This window comes from Pleurodeles waltl, unplaced genomic scaffold, assembly GCF_031143425.1.
Source record: "Pleurodeles waltl isolate 20211129_DDA unplaced genomic scaffold, aPleWal1.hap1.20221129 scaffold_67, whole genome shotgun sequence".
In the NCBI taxonomy this organism is placed as follows: domain Eukaryota; kingdom Metazoa; phylum Chordata; class Amphibia; order Caudata; family Salamandridae; genus Pleurodeles; species Pleurodeles waltl.
This window is the reverse complement of record NW_027150384.1, coordinates 1,264,047-1,274,491: the sequence shown is the minus strand read 5'-3', so window position 1 is coordinate 1,274,491 and position 10,445 is coordinate 1,264,047. Positions and strand designations below refer to the sequence as shown.

At 50.6% G+C, this 10,445-nt stretch overlaps 3 non-coding genes across 3 annotated transcripts; 2 read left to right on the top strand and 1 right to left on the bottom strand.

Moving 5' to 3' along the window:
• The first annotated feature begins 455 nt into the window (after window positions 1-455).
• TRNAF-GAA (transfer RNA phenylalanine (anticodon GAA)) lies at window positions 456-528 on the top strand. Its single transcript has one exon. It is a non-coding gene; the product is annotated as a tRNA-Phe (tRNA).
• Window positions 529-5,807: 5,279 nt separating this feature from the next.
• Window positions 5,808-5,879, bottom strand: TRNAP-CGG (transfer RNA proline (anticodon CGG)). The gene has a single exon. It is a non-coding gene; the product is annotated as a tRNA-Pro (tRNA).
• Window positions 5,880-7,538: 1,659 nt separating this feature from the next.
• TRNAF-GAA (transfer RNA phenylalanine (anticodon GAA)) lies at window positions 7,539-7,611 on the top strand. The gene has a single exon. It is a non-coding gene; the product is annotated as a tRNA-Phe (tRNA).
• Window positions 7,612-10,445: the final 2,834 nt, after the last annotated feature.

Sequence of the window (10,445 nt, the reverse complement as noted above, 5' to 3'; positions counted from 1 at the left end):
TGATCCATGACCTGCCTGCTCGTGAGACGCACGTGTAATACATATGACCCGTACTGCCCTGCTCTGCCCCCTCGCGAGTGTCTGTACTTATACACATGGGCACTGGAGTAACAAAGGCCCCTGCGGTGAAGAGGGAGAGCGAGCTCTAGGGGGCCCTAGAGCTCCCGCGTGAGTCCGGAGGGGGCCCCTGCGTGCACTGTGCAGGGAAGTACGGGAGGGGGCATGAAAGGGTGGTCCCGTGCAGGGAGAGGTCAGACACCTGTGAGGCTGCGGCACCGGCAGGTGATGCTGGAGTCAGCTGGTGACTGAGGTCCGATGACAGAGCAGCCCTCCCGGCCAGGCTTTTTAGGGTGGGTTGGGGGGGGGGGGGCACCTGTAAACTCTTCACTACTGCACTGGACCTCCAGGGTGTTTTTCATGCGGATCAGCACAGTCACTAAATGCGATCAAAGGCCGCCGAAATAGCTCAGTTGGGAGAGCGTTAGACTGAAGATCTAAAGGTCCCTGGTTCGATCCCGGGTTTCGGCAGAAAGTGTTTTTTATTGAATGAAAAACTTAGAAATATAAGACATTGTTTAAACAACAATAATATTATTTCTCTGTCGTGTCCCAGCTCCTCATTGGTTTGTGTCCTTCCTCCTTTGCCCCATCCCTTGTTCTTTCTTCCTTTTCTTTGCGCTCTCCCTTCCTCCTTCCCGGCCTTCCTTCCTTCGCTTCTCACCGCCCTCATTTCGTTATTTACACGTTTCTCATAATTCTGTCTCCCTCCGTCTCACCCCCATCGTTGTGCGTGCGCCTCACACCAGCGGCCCCATCACACTAAATGCGTGACAGATGTGCACCTAGGAGATCAGTGCCACGTGCTGTGACGTTCACACCGTGGAGCACATTCCCCCTCCTGGGAGTAAAGTACACTCATGACATGCAGATCTGTAACAGCGGAGGGTGATCTCACGTGTGCCCTGTGACTGAGGACACACTCGACTCTCACTCACCGTGTGTCTGTAATTCAGGACACCCTCTACTCTCACTCACTGTGTGTCTGTGTACTTAAGGACACACTCCGCTCTCACTCACTGTGTGCCTATAACTCAGGACACACTCTACTCTCACTCACTGTGTGCGTCTATAACTCAAGACACACTCTGCTCTCACTCACTGTGTGTCTGTGTACTTAAGGACACACTCTGCTCTCACTCACTGTGTGCGTCTATAACTCAGGACACACTACTCTCACTCACTGTGTGTCTATAACTCAGGACACACTCTGCTCTCACTCACTGTGTGCGTCTATAACTCAGGACACACACTGCTCTCACTCACTGTGCGTCTATAACTCAGAACACACTCTACTCTCACTCAGGAGACACTCTACTCTCACTCACTGTGTGCGTCTATAACTCAGGACACACACTGCTCTCACTCACTGTGCGTCTATAACTCAGGACACACTCTGCTCTCACTCACTGTGTGCCTATAACTCAGGACACACTCTGCTCTCACTCACTGTATGTCTATAACTTAGGACACACTCTGCTCTCACTCACTGTGCGTCTGTAACTCAGGACACACTCTGCTCTCACTCACTGTGTGCGTCTATAACTCAGGACACACACTGCTCTCACTCACTGTGCGTCTATAACTCAGAACACACTCTACTCTCACTCAGGAGACACTCTACTCTCACTGTGTGTCTATAACTCGTGACACACTACTCTCACTCACTGTGCGTCTATAACTCGGGACACACTCTACTCTCACTCACTGTGCGTCTATAACTCAGGACACACTCTACTCTCACTCACTGTGTGCATCTGCTGTCACTCACTGTGCGTCTATAACTCAGGACACACTCTACTCTCACTCACTGCGTGTCTATAACTCAGGACACACTCTACTCTCACTCACTGCGTGTCTATAACTCAGGACACACTCTACTCTCACTCACTGTGTGTCTATAACTCAGGACACACTCTGCTCTCACTCACTGTGTGCGTCTATAACTCGTGACACACTCTGCTCTCACTCACTGTGTGCGTCTATAACATGTGACACACTCTGCTCTCACTCACTGTGTCTATAACTCAGGACACCCTCTACTCTCACTCACTGTGTGTCTATAACTCAGGACACACTCTGCTCTCACTCACTGTGCGTCTATAACTCAGGACACACTCTACTCTCACTCACTGTGTGTCTATAACTCAGGACACACTCTGCTCTCACTCACTGTGCGTCTATAACTCAGAACACACTCTACTCTCACTCACTGTGTCTATAACTCAGGACACCCTCTACTCTCACTCAGGCCACACTCTACTCTCACTGTGTGTCTATAACTCGTGACACACTACTCTCACTCTCTGTGCATCTATAACTCAGGACACATTCTACTCTCACTCACTGTGCGTCTATAACTCAGGACACACTCTACTCTCACTCACTGTGTGTCTATAACTCAGGACACACTCTACTCTCACTCACTGTGCATCTATAACTCAGGACACACTCTGCTCTCACTCGCTGTGTGCATCTATAACTCAGGACAGACTGCTCTCACTCACTGTATGTCTATAACTCAGGACACACTCTGCTCTCACTCACTGTGTGTCTATAACTCAGGACACACTCTGCTCTCACTCACTGTGTGTCTGTAACTCAAGACACACTCTGCTCTCACTCACTGTGCGTCTGTAACTCAGGACACCCTCTGCTCTCACTCACTGTATGTCTATAACTCAGGACACACTCTACTCTCACTCACTGTGTGCGTCTATAACTCAAGACACACTCTGCTCTCACTCACTGTGTGTCTGTGTACTTAAGGACACACTCTGCTCTCACTCACTGTGTGCGTCTATAACTCAGGACACACTACTCTCACTCACTGTGTGTCTATAACTCAGGACACACTCTGCTCTCACTCGCTGTGCGTCTATAACTCAGGACACACTCTGCTCTCACTCACTGTGTGCGTCTATAACTCAGGACACACACTGCTCTCACTCACTGTGCGTCTATAACTCAGAACACACTCTACTCTCACTCAGGAGACACTCTACTCTCACTGTGTGTCTATAACTCGTGACACACTACTCTCACTCACTGTGCGTCTATAACTCGGGACACACTCTACTCTCACTCACTGTGCGTCTATAACTCAGGACACACTCTACTCTCACTCACTGTGTGCATCTGCTGTCACTCACTGTGCGTCTATAACTCAGGACACACTCTACTCTCACTCACTGCGTGTCTATAACTCAGGACACACTCTACTCTCACTCACTGCGTGTCTATAACTCAGGACACACTCTACTCTCACTCACTGTGTGTCTATAACTCAGGACACACTCTGCTCTCACTCACTGTGTGCGTCTATAACTCGTGACACACTCTGCTCTCACTCACTGTGTGCGTCTATAACATGTGACACACTCTGCTCTCACTCACTGTGTCTATAACTCAGGACACCCTCTACTCTCACTCACTGTGTGTCTATAACTCAGGACACACTCTGCTCTCACTCACTGTGCGTCTATAACTCAGGACACACTCTACTCTCACTCACTGTGTGTCTATAACTCAGGACACACTCTGCTCTCACTCACTGTGCGTCTATAACTCAGAACACACTCTACTCTCACTCACTGTGTCTATAACTCAGGACACCCTCTACTCTCACTCAGGCCACACTCTACTCTCACTGTGTGTCTATAACTCGTGACACACTACTCTCACTCACTGTGCATCTATAACTCAGGACACATTCTACTCTCACTCACTGTGCGTCTATAACTCAGGACACACTCTACTCTCACTCACTGTGTGTCTATAACTCAGGACACACTCTACTCTCACTCACTGTGCATCTATAACTCAGGACACACTCTGCTCTCACTCGCTGTGTGCATCTATAACTCAGGACAGACTCTGCTCTCACTCACTGTATGTCTATAACTCAGGACACACTCTGCTCTCACTCACTGTGTGTCTATAACTCAGGACACACTCTGCTCTCACTCACTGTGTGTCTGTAACTCAAGACACACTCTGCTCTCACTCACTGTGCGTCTGTAACTCAGGACACCCTCTGCTCTCACTCACTGTGTGTCTGTGTACTTAAGGACACACTCTACTCTCACTCGCTGTGTGCATCTATAACTCAGGACACACTCTACTCTTACTCACTGTGCGTCTATAACTCAGGACACACTCTACTCTCACTCACTGTGTGTCTATAACTCAGGACACCCTCTGCTCTCACTCACTGTGCGTCTATAACTCAGGACACACTCTGCTCTCACTCACTGTGCATCTATAACTCAGGACACATTCTACTCTCACTCACTGTGCGTCTATAACTCAAGACACACTCTACTCTCACTCACTGTGTGTCTATAACTCAGGACACACTCTACTCTCACTCAGGCCACACTCTACTCTCACTGTGTGTCTATAACTCGTGACACACTACTCTCACTCACTGTGCGTCTATAACTCAGGACACACACTGCTCTCACTCACTGTGCGTCTGTAACTCAGGACACACACTGCTCTCACTCACTGTGTGTGTGTAGTGTACACTGATGCACACTTTTAAGCATCGATTCTTCTATTTGCACTAGTGTTTCTTTTACCTCGTGGTACAGAGTATGCAGATCCCTGTGCCCAGAATATGCCCATCACAGCACCGTGGTTCAGAATAACCCTATATAGTGTGCGGGACAATTACTGTGGCACCAAATATACAGGGACCGGAATGGAAACCAGGATCAGCTCAGTCTGGGCAAAAAGTTCAAGCCAAACCCTTTCCCATGCAGCCCGCATGGCAGTGCCAGGGGACCAAGCGGGCAGTCCGGCCCTGGCACATGCCTAGCAAGAGGACTGCTCTGCGGAATAACCCCAGGAAGCGCATCTACGGGGGTTATTGTGCCACCCAATGTACCCCGACGTTGGCACGGCACCTGCCAATCGGAACGGACACGTTCACCAGAATGATTGTGTCATTTCACCTTTAATGTGCCACGGAGGACGCCCCGGACAGCTGCACCGTGGAATGCACCATTCAGAGTTACCGTCGGTGGCACAGAAAATGCCCCTTTTAAATACGGTCATAAAAGTTATAACTTTGGCAGGTCTCAGAGGAGCGCCCCCTGTAGGAGGAGGGCCTCTGCTGCTCTTACTGTCCAGCCAGTGCTTAATTTGTAAATAAAAAGGTGCCGGTGCCCAAGCCCTCCTCTTAAATACGCGGCTGCAGCGTAATCCTGAACCCATCTCAGGCCTCTTCAATCCATATAAAGCCACTTCCTGCCCCTTCAGCTCACTCTTGCAGCTTTCTCCCTTTGTGACACTTTTTCGTTGTTCCCTTCCTTCGTCTTCCTCATTTGTGTCTTTTTCTCGCAGCAAATGCTAGAGGCAGAAGAATAAGCCCCGGCCCTCAAAAATAAGTGTCGGTGCTCAGCACCGGAAACAAGCACAAATTAAGCACTGTGTCCAGCGCACTTTTCCTAGTGTGGCTCGCACTCACGTGCGCCCCCACAGCTCACTCAACAGCTCCACGAAGTGTAGCGCCCACAGTGAGTTTCAACTGCATGTAAGAGAAATCCTCTCTTCCCTGCTGATGTGGCAGGTGTAGGCACCCACGCCCCCCACCACCACACACACACATCTGAGTGTTGGGATGAGTGCGACATATTCTGGATTAAAATCCGAAACCAGGCCAGGGTCTTTTTAAAAGATGATGTTGTTTGATTAACCACTTGAAGCATCTGCTTTTTTTTAATTTAAAAAAAGAATTCCAAGGAGGGCTCGTCCGGGATTTGAACCCGGGACCTCTCGCACCCGAAGCGAGAATCATACCCCTAGACCAACGAGCCACTCATATGTCATGGAATGTGGACGTGTGTTAAGTATGGTACAGAGCTCCAGATAGCAGCACTTCTGTTTTCACAAGGTGTCTGTTTCCTTTTATTCAAAAGCCGAAGGAGAAGGAAACTTCAATCATGTACCAAGAACACTGTGCGAGAGGCCTCCCTGTGGGTCTGTCACCTTCATACATGTGTGGCCCCATTTCACCTGGAACCCAAGGGATTCCGAGGAGCAAATATGAAAATGTATTCCACCTACAGGGGTGTATTAAACTATTGCCCACTGGCATCAGAAGTGTTTCTCTTTTCTGCGGCTCACAGTACTTTTCAGTCTCTTAAAGACCACAGGCACCAAATAATGAATACGTCACACTCACGGTGTGGCACTAATGAGGGATAATGCCCGGTCCGGGGTGGGACAGATGTGTTTGTTCCAGAGCAGCTGAAAGGGCATCAAGGTTTATGGCACAGGAAGAGGTGCAGTGTCCGAGCTCCCCGCCAGGGGGCGCCTACTTCTCTGGGGGGTTCGGATTGTTGCTCACTGTGAGGCCGTGTGACAGGTTGTGTCTGTCCTCTTTGGTCAGTCAGTGTCTGGGGAACGCCTGAAAGAGAAAGTCCCCTCTGCGGGGGTGGTGGGGACATCACACCTCCTGTTACCCTGGACATCCCCACGCTTACACCCCGGAGGCAATGACGAGGGCCGAAAAGGACAGAGGCCGGGCCGTTATCGACGGTGGGTTCGATGCTTGAATCACCCGTGGAGTGAGATCTGACGAGTCAGACACCAACCGGGCCCTGGTGAGAAGGGGGCGGTGTGGAGGGTCTGAGTAAGATCAGACACCGAAGGGGCCCTGGAGAGAAGGCGGCCAGTGTGGAGGTTACTGAGTGAGGTCTGACGGGTCAGACACCAACCGGGCCCTGGTGAGAAGGGGGCCAGTGTGCAGGTTACTGAGTGAGGTCTGACGGGTCAGACACCGAAGGGGCCCATGAGAGAAGGGGTCAGTGTTGAAGGACTGAGTGAAGTCTGACGAGTCAGACACCGAATTGGCCCTGGAGAGAAGGGGGCAATGTGGAGGTTACAGAGTGAGGTCTCCGAGGGTCCCATGGAGGGGAAGGCGTCGGTGTGCAAGCACCGAGTGAGGTCTCTGAGGGTCCCGATGGAGGGGAAGAGGGGCCGGGGTTAGGTCAGGGGCAGTTTCTCCTGCTCGGATGTGGTTGATCTTCGGGAAGTGTCGGAGCATCGATGGAGTTACCGCTTAAAATGTCAGCTCAGTCTCTGGTCTTCAGTGCTGGGAGGAGGCAGCGACCCCCGGCGAGGCTTGTCAGTGTAAGGGAGGGAGTGATGGTGGTGGTGGATGAGTCCTGTGACACTAGGGGTGAACCCTGTGACCCTGGAGTGAGAATTGTGACCTTGGGGATGATACCTTTGAATCTGGGGTGAGACCCGTGTACGTGGGGTGAGACCTCTGAACCTGGGGCTGAGTCCTGTGACCCTGGGGAGGAGACCTGTGGCCCTGGTAATGAGCTCTCTGACCCTGGCGGAGAGTCCTGTGACCCTGGCGACGAGTCCTGTGCGTCTGGGGTAAAACCTGTGAACTCTTTAGTCCTGTACATGCCCCCCACGGTATCTGCAGTAAAATCATTATGATCACAGAGGAATACGTGGCCGCCGAAATAGCTCAGTTGGGAGAGCGTTAGACTGAAGATCTAAAGGTCCCTGGTTCGATCCCGGGTTTCGGCAGAAGTGTTTTATCTGTTCTTATCTGGCAAACATTGCATCACATTATTAGAAACCTGGAGAACCACAGGCTCTCGTATTCCACCTGTGCCCTCCTTCCTCGCTTCTTCCCTTCTTTATCCCTCTTCCTCCCCACCTTCCTTATCTGCACTCCCTCGCTTCCCGCCCTTCATTCCTCCCGCCCTCATTGTCATTATTTCAGTCTCATCAACTTGTATCATTCCGGCACAATCATACTGCTAGCTTGGGAGTTTCCAGGTCTCCAGACACTGTATGCACACTCACGAGGAGTGAGTGACTCCACAGTCCCACTCTTGATGTGACTCACACACTGCAGGCACACTCACACCCAGAGTGACTCCACAGTCCCACTGTCTGCGATGTGACTCACACACTGCGGGTGCACTCACTCCCAGTGAGTGACTCCACAGTCCCACTGTCTGCGATGTGACTCACACACTGCGGGTGCACTCACTTCCAGTGAGTGACTCCACAATCCCACTCTCTGTGGTGTGATCCGACACTGCGGGCGCACTCAACCAGGAGCGGATGCGTGGCTGGGTGGGGCAGCAGGGATGGGGGGAGGGGATGAGGGTGAGGTGGGGGAGGGGGGGGGACACGGGAAAAATAATCAAAGAATAATTTTTTTTTTAAAAAACGTACCTCTGCTCCCGTGCCATGCGCCGCTCCTCTCCCGTCGCTGCTGCAGACACAGGCTCCCAGCCTGCCCTGCGCCGATCCTGACAGCACTGGCTGGGAGCGCCCTTGGAAGCGCCCAGCCAGGGCGCTTCCTAGCAGACTGGGAGATTGTGCTGCTCTCTCCAGCCTGGCAGCAGTGCGCATGTGTGTTTGGCCGCCTGAGACGGCTGGCTACACATACCTGGGCAGTGAGGGGGAGTGCACAGAGCACTCCCCTCGGCCCGTCACCCCCCAGTGCCCCGCCCCTTTTACACAGAAAGGATAATAAACCAAGTTTATCATCCTTACCCTGTAAAAGGATTTGCAGCGGTTGCTGCTGGCGGGGGGAAGCCGCCCCATGTTTTCTTTTGCATTTGGATAAATTAAAGATTAAAAAAAATCTGTGTAGTCCGTGTTTTATGAATGATATATGCAACATTTCGGACAGTAACTATGCATTGGTCCCTCAACAACCTCGCTTATTACAGACCCGTCTCACACGGTGAGATCTCACACATTTGAGCTGTGTCTGTGGTGGGCCTTGGGAGAGGGTTCAGCATCCTCCAGAACCGGGGGTCTCCCTGTAACGCAGCCCCTGCAGTTTCTGCATCTTCATCCCCCAGACCGCCCTTTAACCACCCACTGAACATCTAAACGCCGAGGAAAACACGTGCAGGTTTGCAGAGCCAGGATCCATCCATCTCTCACTATAACAAATAATGGTGGTTTTACCATTTGTTTTTTGACACTCAAACCGCCAGGCACTCAGTCCTGGTCATATGTGAGGCTTTCATCCTACCTGACTTTTTGTTTTACAAGCATGATTTTTCTTTCTGGGAATTGCACTTTCTTACATTATTATGTGTTTATTTTTTATCGTTATAATGATTATTTGTTTGCTAAGGGCACGTGGCTTAACATTAGCTGATGGGACCAGTTTAAGGTTGTACAGGCCACTGTTGTTTCACAAATCACAAATCATTGAAAACAGAGCTCTCAAGTCTCCCACTGTGCTCTAAGTGATGCTCTAGGCCGGGCCTTCTTCCCATTGTAATGTCAAACTCATTATAAAGAGACATTGGCAAAGCCAGTGGGTCTCACCCATGCACGAGCTATTGACTTTGCCAATGTGTTTTTCATCCATAATGTACATCAGCATGGCTGCTGTTCAGCATGGCTAAGTTAGTGCCAAAGAGGAGAGTGGCGTGGAGTGGCGTGGAGTGGCGTGGCATAGTGTGGAGCAAAGTGTCATAGAGTGTAGTGGTGTAGCATGGAGTGGAACGACGTAGAGTAAAGTGGCCAAGAGACTAGTGTCGTAGAGTGTCATGGAGTGTGGCAGGATGGAGAGGACTAGAGTCAAGTGGCGTAGAGTGTCATAGAGTGGAGAGAGGTAGAATGTCATAGAATGGAGTGGAATAGTGTGGAGTGGCATAGAGTGAAGTAAAGTAGCATAGAGTGTCATAGAGTGGAGGGGTGTAAAGTGGCATATAGGGTCATAGAGTGGGGTGTTTTAGAGTGGAGTGTAATAGAGTGGAGTGCAGTGGCCTAGTAGAGTGGAGTAGAGTGTCATGGAATAGAGTGTCGTAGAGTGGAGGGGCGTAGAGTGGAGAAGAATGTCGGAGATTAGAGGGGTATACAGTGGAGTGGCATTGAGTGGAGTAGAGAGTTGTATAGTGTTAAGGAGTGGTTTAGGTGGAGAAGAATGTCATATAGTGGAGTGGCATAGAGAGGCATGGCATAGAGTGAAGTGTCATTGAGTGGAGGGAGGTCATAGATTGTCCTGGAGTTGCGTAGAGTGGCAAAGAAAGGAGTAGAGTAGAGTAGAATGGAGTAGAATGTCATAGAGTGGAGTGGCATAGAGTAGCATAGCATAGAGTGGAGTGTCATTGAGTGGAGGGCTCTCATAGATTGTCCTGGAGTTGCGTATAGTGGTGTAGAGTGGTATAGAGTGGAGTGTCATAGAGTAAAGTGTCATATAGTGGAGTGGAGTAGAGTGCCATAGAGTGTTGTGGAGAGTCATATAGTAGAAGATCATAGAGTATAGTGGCGTAAAGTGAAGCAGAGTGGCGTAGAGTGGAATAGAGTGACAGAGTGTTGAGTGGAGTACAATGGAGTGGCATAGAGAGGCATAGAGTGGAGTAGAGTGGAGTGGCATTGAG